A 9,661-nucleotide genomic window follows, 5' to 3' on the forward strand; every position below is an offset into this window, starting at 1 on the left:
TGTCAAATGATTAAAAAACAACAGGTGTAGACTAACATTGAAATGCTTACTTACGGGTCCTTTTCCAACAATGCAGCGTTATAGATAAAGATTTAAAATATATATATATTTGAAATAGTAACACGAAGAATAAATACACAGTGAATAACGAATAAAAATAACAGGGGTACGAAGTAATTGAGGTACCTATGTACATATAGCTAGGAGTAAAGTGATTAGGCAACAGGATAGATAGTAGCAGCAGCGTATGTGGTGAGTGTGAAAGTGTGTGTGTGTGTGTGTGTGTGTGTGTATGGTGTCAGTATGCATGTTTGCGCGTGTTATGTGTGTGTGGGCGTATGTAGTGTGTGTGTGTGTGTGTGTGTGTGTGTGTGTGTGTGTGTTACGAACCCCGTGGCTTTTAAACGTCTAGGGTGACGGACATGAGACCCGTAACATAAATTCATGCAAATTATAAGTGTAGTATGGAACAGTGAGAACAAATAGGACACAACTACCATGAACTACCGTCAAACACACATGGTTTATTTCAGAACACACGGTAAGGGTTTGGGAAAAAGGGCTGAGCAGGACCCAAGAAATGAAACAATAGTGTAAAACCCCCTAAACTGATCTAGCCTGCCTAAAGAACCGCTAGGCTACTGCTAGTCATACAAAAGTACAGTGGGTGGTCCGCTCAGGTCTAACTAGTGTTTTTAGACAGATTTCTTCCTACGGGTAATGTACGCCCAAGGGCAACTAGCTTAAACTCCCCTTTTCCCAGAAACACACCAAGCTACAAAACAGGGTAATCAGCAATAAAGTACGTACACAATAACAACAACTTAGTGAGTACACAACACACAGGACACCACCGTGTCCATACTCACATATGGCAAAAATCTCCCTCTCTTGCAACACACACAAGTTTGGTTTTTATAACATGGGATGTGTGATTGAACAAACGAGTAACAGGTGGTGCAATTCACAGGAATGTTCACTGATTGGTCCAATCATCAGACACCTCAACGACCACCAATCAGGAACATACAGGACACCTGTGATTAGGGCAGAAGGAGAGAAAAACACAGGACACAGGATACCTGTATCCGTAACACTCCCACCCTTAAAAGAGCAAACCACAATGGTTTGCGACACACGTACTATCACAACACCCAAATTCACAAATCATCCTGCCGGGATAACAAAAAAAACCTAGATCATTACACACGAGACAAAGCATCTGCCAACACATTATCCATCCCCTTTTTTGTGGCGGATCTCCAAATTATAATTTTGCACGACAAGTGCCCAACGCATAAGGCGTTGGTTCTGGTTGTCACATCCGGTGGAGAAAAACTAAGGGGTTATGGTCAGTATACACTATTGCTGGTAATGCACTGGAACCAACATAAACTTCAAAGTACTGCAGAGCTAACAACAAAGCTAGAGCTTCTTGTTCAATGGTGGAATAGTTTGTCTGACATTTGTTAAATTTCCGTGAAAAATAACAGACAGGATGGTCCACTCCACTCTGGTCTTGCTGCAGTAGAACAGCACCAGCACCTCTGGCACTTGCATCTACCTCCAGTTTAAACGGCCGTTCAAAATCTGGCGCAGCAAGAACAGGAGTACTACACAAGAGTGCTTTAGCAGTGTTGAAAGCAGTACAACAATCTTCAGACCATACAAATTTTCTCGCCGGACTGAGCAAATCCGTTAATGGAGCAACTACCGCAGAGAAATTTTTACAGAAACTACGGTAGTAGCCAACCATCCCTAAAAAACGGCGTAGCTCTCTTCTGGTGGTAGGTGCGGAAATGCGTTTATAGCTGAGACCTTGGCATCTACAGGGCGCACCTGACCATGGCCGACCTGTTTACCAAGATACGTAACAGTGGCCTTCCCAAACTCGCACTTTGCTAAGTTCAGGGTTAGAGAAGCGGTTGCTAGACGTTCACACACTACCCTTAGAGTGTTAACATGATCAGACCACTCAGTTGAATAAATGACCAGATCATCCAGGTAAGCACTACAATTAGGAACTCCAGCCAATACTGTGTTAACCAGGCGTTGGAAAGTGGCTGGTGCGTTCCGCATCCCAAATGCCATGACAGCATATTGTAGGAAGTGATCTGGGGTCACAAATGCAGAGATGTCGGAGGCACGTGGGGTTAACGGCACCTGCCAGTAACCTTTTAGAAGATCTAATTTGGTTACATAAGTAGCAGCACCAACAGTATCAATACAGTCATCCAGTCTGGGTAACGGGAACGAGTCGGGCACTGTGACCGCATTGACTTTCCGATAGTCCGTACATAATCTGGATGTCCCATCAGGTTTAGGAACCAGAATGCACGGAGAACTCCAAGGACTTGAACTTGGCATAGCCAGGTTATTCTCCAGCAAATAACCGACCTCACCCCTCATTATCTTTCTCTTAGCGACGTTGACACGATACGGATGTTGCTTGATAGGTGCAGCGTTTCCAACATTAATGTCATGTTCTAACACATTTGTACATGTAGGAACATCATTAAAAAGACATGGAAAGCTGTGTAATAGTCTCACAATATCATCTGACTGTCTGTCCGTTAAATGAATCAGGCTTGACGGGAGAGACAGCAGCATCTCTGAATTAGGCAATCTAGCACACTGCTGCTGAGTATTGCGCAACTCCAAACCATCTCCGTCCACATCATTAACATGACCTCCCACTACAGCCGTAGCAGCAACAGAGACAGCCAACTCGGCCAGTTTCTCTGGACTGTCTACCTGAGTGACGGGTCTGGTGTGGTATGTCTTCAACATGTTAACGTGGCACACACGAGATTGGCGTTTTCTATCAGGAGTCTGTATCACATAGTCAGTTTCAGTTAGTTTCTTTTCAATGACATAAGGACCAGAGAAACGTGCTGACAATGACGCTCCTGGCACAGGCAACAACACAAGAACTCGGTCACCTGGCTGCAGTGAACGAGAAACAGCCTGTGTGTCATAGTGTCGTTTCATCCGTTTCTGTGAGGAAGACAGCGCTTCCTTTGCTAGAGCACAGGCAGCATGTAGGCGCTCACGAAAGCGACTAACGTAGTCCAACACATTTTCTTTCACACACAACTCTTGTGACAAAAACTGATCCTTAAGGACTTTCATAGGTCCTCTCATGGTGTGTCCAAACACCAGTTCAGCTGGGCTGAACCCTAGGGATTCCTGTACTGTCTCACGGACAGCAAACAACACTAGAGGAACTCCCTCATCCCAATCTTTCTCAGATTCCATGCAATATTTACGGAGCATAGACTTCAGTGTCTGATGCCAACGTTCAAGCGCACCCTGAGACTCTGGGTGATATGCGCTTGACACACGGTGTGTAACTGACAAGGATTTTAACACTTGTTTGAAAAGTGTAGAAAGGAAATTCGTACCCTGATCAGTTTGTATCACCTTAGGTAATCCAAAAGTTGAGAAGAATTTGATCAACGCTTTACTCACCACTGGAGCAGTAATCCTTCGCAGAGGAATGGCCTCTGGGTACCTGGTGGCCACACACATAATTGTCAACATAAACTGGTTACCAGATTTTGTTTTTGGTAATGGTCCAACACAATCAACCATCACATGTTCGAATGGTTCACCTATGGCCGGTATGGGACACAGAGGCGCGGGGGAAATAACCTGGTTCGGTTTCCCAACTACTTGACAGGTGTGGCAAGTCCGACAGAACCGAGCCACATCTTGTTTTAAGCCAGGCCAAAAGAAATGTCGCAAAAACTCGATCATACGTCTTGGTGACTCCCAGATGTCCGGACCACTGGTGATCATGAGCGAGGGATAAAACATTTTGTCGAAAGGCTGTAGGAATCACTATTTGGTAAACAGCATTCCAATCTCCGCCAGCGTCAACATGGGATGTCCATTTACGCATGAGGAGATTACCATCAATGAAGTATGCCATGTTTTTCTTCTTTAGCTCGTCCTCTGAGACAACACTAGAAAAACATTTAGCCAGGCTAATGTCAACCTGTTGGTTAGCGATCAGCTGCTCACGAGTAACTGGTAACTGTATTGCCTCAGCAACAAGTTCCACATCCTTCTTCCTTTCTCTGGGCTGTTGGTCAGACTGCACCAGCTTACCAGAGGTAGCACCCGAACTATCCTCTGGGTCACACTCTCTGAAAAGAATCGTGTCTGACAAATCTACCACTTCACCCACTTGTCGGGCTTGAGCACGTGTGACAGCACAAGCGGGGAACACATCTGGATAACCTTGTGCCAGCTCCTCAGAGAGAGACTGGTCACTTTTATCCAATACCTCCAATACGGGTATCACCTTTCCTCCGGCAATATCGTTGCCCATTATAAATGTCACACCTTTTACTGGCAACCTAGGACGTACGCCAACTCTGAACAATCCACTGACTAATTCAGAGTGTACGTTCACAAAGTGCAATGGCACTGGGACGAAACCCATTTCAATTCCTTGTACTAACACACTGGACCCACAATATGTATTATTAGACAAGGGCAACACATCAGCTAGTATGAACGACTGCGCCGCACCAGTATCTCTGAGGATTCTAACTGGACGCTGAGACGCTTCGTCATCTGATATCGAAACAAACCCCTCAAAAATGAACGGTTCATAACTGTGATCTGGGACAGGGACTTTCAAACCACATTCACTATGAGGCTTCTGTCTTGATTCTGGCCTTACAACCGCATCTGAATCAGCCCAACACCCGTTGGCGGCCTGGCGTGCTGAGTCATCCCCGGCTTGCGTTTAAGCAAAAAGCAATCACTAACCAAATGTCCCACCTTATGACAATAGAAACAGTGACGCACATCTTTTGGGCGTGCTGGATGTACTGCTGGTCGACTAGGACTAAAAGTTAGCAACTCCGCAGCCCTGCTCTCCGTACGAGCCGAAAACACGCTCTTATGCGTCAACACAAACTCGTCTGCCAATACAGACGCTTCCGACAGTGAGGATACTTTCTGTTCGTTCAGATAAACTACAATGCGTTCCGGTAAGCAATTTTTAAACTCTTCTAACAAGATTAACTCCCGTAGAGAGGTAAAATCAGTTACCTTACTAGCACTGTGCCATTTGTCAAACAGATTTCTTTTGTCTCTAGCAAACTCCACATAAGTCTGAGTAGGAGACTTTTTTATGAGACCTAAATCTCTGTCGATATGCCTCAGGAACAAGCTCATAGGCACGAAGAACAGTAGCTTTGACCACTTCATAATTCAAACTGTCTTCAAGAGGTAGCGCTGCCAGAACCTCTTGGGCTTTACCCTGTTAGTTTACACTGAAGTAATAGGCACCATACCTCTTCGGCCATTTCAATGCTACCGCTATACGTTCAAACACACTGAAATAGGAATCAACCTCTGACTCCCTGAACACAGGTACCAAGGTGATCTGCCTACTAATATCAAACGTAGCAGCCGACACAGCTGGTGAGGATGGCTCACTAGCAGGCATAGTATGAGCAGCGACTAACCTCGCTGTTTCTGCCTCCAGTTCCATTTTACGCACCTCCAGTTCCATCTTACGCGTCTCCAGTTCTTGATCAAGCCTACGCGTCTCCAGTTCTTGATCAAGCCTACGCGTCTCCAGTTCTACCTCTAGCTTACGCGTCTCCTGTTCTGCCTCTAGCTTACGCGTCTCCTGTTCTGCCTCTAGCTTACGCATCTCCAGCTTGTCTTGCCTGATTTGTGCCCGCTCTTCCGCCTCCATTTGGAGCCGTGTCGAGCGGACATCGATCCTGGCATCACTGTCAGTCAGTGGGGAGAGTGGGTCATAACGGGCAATGTGGCTGGAGCCTTAGCCTCGTCCTCAGACACTGATGGGCTTACAGGAACAGCAACCACATCCCCTACAGGAGCAGCAGACTCAGGCGGCGTAACTCAAGCACTCGCTGTTTAACAATATCGCTAACACTACTTCCCTAACTTCTGCTTTCACTAAACCCCTCGGTATGGGTACAGAAAAGTGGTCAGCCAAAGCCTGTAGATCCACTCTACGGCAATTATCAAAAACCTCCCACGTAGGGTTTTCCAAAAATGCCTCCAACTCAAAAGTAGCCATCCTACTAGCAACACGAGCCGTCGACTACCGAACACACACAAAAAAACAGGTAGTAACAGCTGCCAAGCTCAACACTGAACCAGACACTGACTAATTTACATGAGTAGCATGGGATAGATAGGATCCCAGACGAGCCCCCACTTTATGTTACGAACCCCGTGGCTTTTAAACGTCTAGGGTGACGGACATGAGACCCGTAACATAAATTCATGCAAATTATAAGTGTAGTATGGAACAGTGAGAACAAATAGGACACAACTACCATGAACTACCGTCAAACACACATGGTTTATTTCAGAACACACGGTAAGGGTTTGGGAAAAAGGGCTGAGCAGGACCCAAGAAATGAAACAATAGTGTAAAACCCCCTAAACTGATCTAGCCTGCCTAAAGAACCGCTAGGCTACTGCTAGTCATACAAAAGTACAGTGGGTGGTCCGCTCAGGTCTAACTAGTGTTTTTAGACAGATTTCTTCCTACGGGTAATGTACGCCCAAGGGCAACTAGCTTAAACTCCCCTTTTCCCAGAAACACACCAAGCTACAAAACAGGGTAATCAGCAATAAAGTACGTACACAATACACAGGACACAACAGTATCCACACTCACATAAAGAAATGGCTTCTAACAAAGTTACCAATAGGGTAACCAACAACTTAGTGAGTACACAACACACAGGACACCACCGTGTCCATACTCACATATGGCAAAAATCTCCCTCTCTTGCAACACACACAAGTTTGGTTTTTATAACATGGGATGTGTGATTGAACAAACGAGTAACAGGTGGTGCAATTCACAGGAATGTTCACTGATTGGTCCAATCATCAGACACCTCAACGACCACCAATCAGGAACATACAGGACACCTGTGATTAGGGCAGAAGGAGAGAAAAACACAGGACACAGGATACCTGTATCCGTAACAGTGTGTGTGTGTGTGTGTGTGTGTGTGTGTGTGTGTGTGTGTGTGTGTGTGTGTGTGTGTGTGTGTGTGTGTGTTTGTGTGTTGGGGTGTCAGTGTAAGTATGTGTGGGTAGAGTCCAGTGTATGTGGGTAGAGTCCAGTGTGTGTGCATAGAGTCAGTGCAAGAGAGTTAGTGCAAAAAAGGGTCAATGCAGGTAGTCCGGGTAGACATTTGATTAGCTATTTAGCAGTCTTGTTTAGCAGTCTTATGGCTTGTGGGGTAGAATTTTAGGGGTAGAATTTTTTTGAAGCAAGTGTAACCCTTTCACCAGACTTGGATAGATCAGCATGGGAACAATGGTGAAAAGGACATCTCAGTAAATTAATTTGCATGAAATTGACTCGCTAAGGGAAAAACGAGAGGCTAAGGCTATTACTAGATACAGTGCCTTCAGAAAATATTCACACACCTTGACTTTTTCCACATTTTGTTGTGTTACAGCCTCAATTTAAAATGGATTACATTTAGGTTTTTGTCACTGGCCTACACACAATACCCCATAATGTCAAAGTCAAAGTGGAATTACATTTTTCGAAATGTTTACAAATGTATTTTAAAAAATGAAAAGCTGAAATGTCTTAAGTCAATAAGTATTCAACCCCTTTGTTATGGCATGCCTAAATAGGTTCAGGAGTAAAAATGTGCTTCACAATTCACATAAGTTGCAAGGACTAACTCTGTGTGCAATAATAGCGTTTACATGATTTTTGAATGACTACCTCATCTCTGTACACCACACATACAATTATCTGTAAGGTTCCTCAGTCGAACAGTGAATTTCAAACACAGATTCAACTACAAAGACCAGGGGGGGTTTCCAATGCCTCGCAAAGATGGGCACCTATTGGTAGCTGGGTAAAAAATAAAAAAGCAGCCATTGAATATCCCTTTAAGCATGGTGAAGTTATTAATTACACTTTGGATGGTGTTTCAATACACCATTCACTACAAAGATACAGGCGTCCTTCTAACTCAGTTGCTGGAGAGGAAGGAAACCGCTCAGGGATTTCACCATGAGGCCAATTGTGACTTTAAAACAGTTACAGAGTTTAATGGCTGTGATAAGAGAAAACTGAGGATAGATAAAAAAAAAACATTGTTGGTACTCCACAATACTAACATAATTGACAGAGTAAAAAGAAGGAAGCCTGTACAGAATAAAAATATTCAAAAACATGCATTCTGTTTGCAACAAGGCATTAAAGTAATACTGCAAAAACTGTGGCAAAGCAATTTGCTTTTTGTCCTAAATACAAAATGTTATGTTTGGGGCAAATCCAATACAACACATTACTGAGTACCTATCTCAATATTTTCAAGCATAGTGGTAAATGCATCATGTTATGGGTATGTTTGTAATCGTTAAGGACAGTTTTTCAGGATAAAAAATAAACTGAATGGAGCTAAGCACAGGCAAAATCCTTGAGGAAAACCTAGTTCAGTCTGCTTTCCACCAGACACTGGGAGATGAATTCACCTTTCAGCAGCACAATAAACTAAAACACAAGGTCAAATCTACAATGGAGTTGCTTACCAAGAAGACAGTGAATGTTCCTGAGTGGACGAGTTACAGTTTTGACTTAAATCTGCTTGAAAATCTATGGCAAGACCTGAAAATTGTTGTCTAGCAATGATCAACAACCAATTTGTCAGAGCTTGAAGAATAAATAAAAATTATAATGGGAAAATGTTGCACAATCCAGATGTGGAAAGCTCTTAGAGATTTACCCAGAAAGACTCACAGCTGTAATCTCTGCAAAAGTTCATTCTAACTCAGGGGGTTGAATACATTTACATTTTAGTCATTTAGCAGACGCTCTTATCCAGAGCGACTTACAGTTAGTGAATACATATATATTTTTTTATACTGGCCCCCCGTGGGAATCGAACCCACAACCCTGGCATTGCAAACGCCATGCTCTATCAACTGAGCTACATCCCTGCCGGCCATTCCCTCCCCTACCCTGGACGCCGCCCATGAGTCTCCCGGTCGCGGCCGGCTGCGACAGAGCCTGGATTCAAACCAGGATCTCTAGTGGCACAGTTAGCACTGCGATGCAGTGCCTTAGACCACTGCGCCACTCAGGAGTACTAGTACAGAATACTTATCTAATCAAGATATATTAGTGTTTATTTTTCATAATTGTTTTACAAATGTTAGAATTGTTCTTCCACAGAGTATTTTGTGTAGATCGTTGACAAAAATGGACAGAATTTTCTCCCATGCAATAAGAGCAAATGCAGTGACTCAATGAAATACAACCACACAATGAATGCAATTTGACAAATGATCAGTTACACAATACAATGAATTACAGTATATAGCAATAAAAATAGAAAAACCCCAGGTATTAGAGTGCACTCTTATAAAACTCAATCATTGACACTGTTTGACCTAGCAAGCTTGCAAGCTAAAGTTGGCGCGCACGTTGGAGCTCAAATGAAGGTATAATGAATGAGTCAACAAAATGAATGGAAACCCAAGCAACAGTCTGTTTTGCTAAATGCAATTCGAAATTCAGATGTAAAAGTTTTAAGCTTAACAACAAATAGTGTTGTCTCTCTTCTCCTTACATCTCGAGCAGAATCATCCCTTCCAGTGCCTCCAAAGTCCTGTGCTA

Source organism: Coregonus clupeaformis, chromosome 20, assembly GCF_020615455.1.
Source record: "Coregonus clupeaformis isolate EN_2021a chromosome 20, ASM2061545v1, whole genome shotgun sequence".
NCBI lineage: Eukaryota > Metazoa > Chordata > Actinopteri > Salmoniformes > Salmonidae > Coregonus > Coregonus clupeaformis.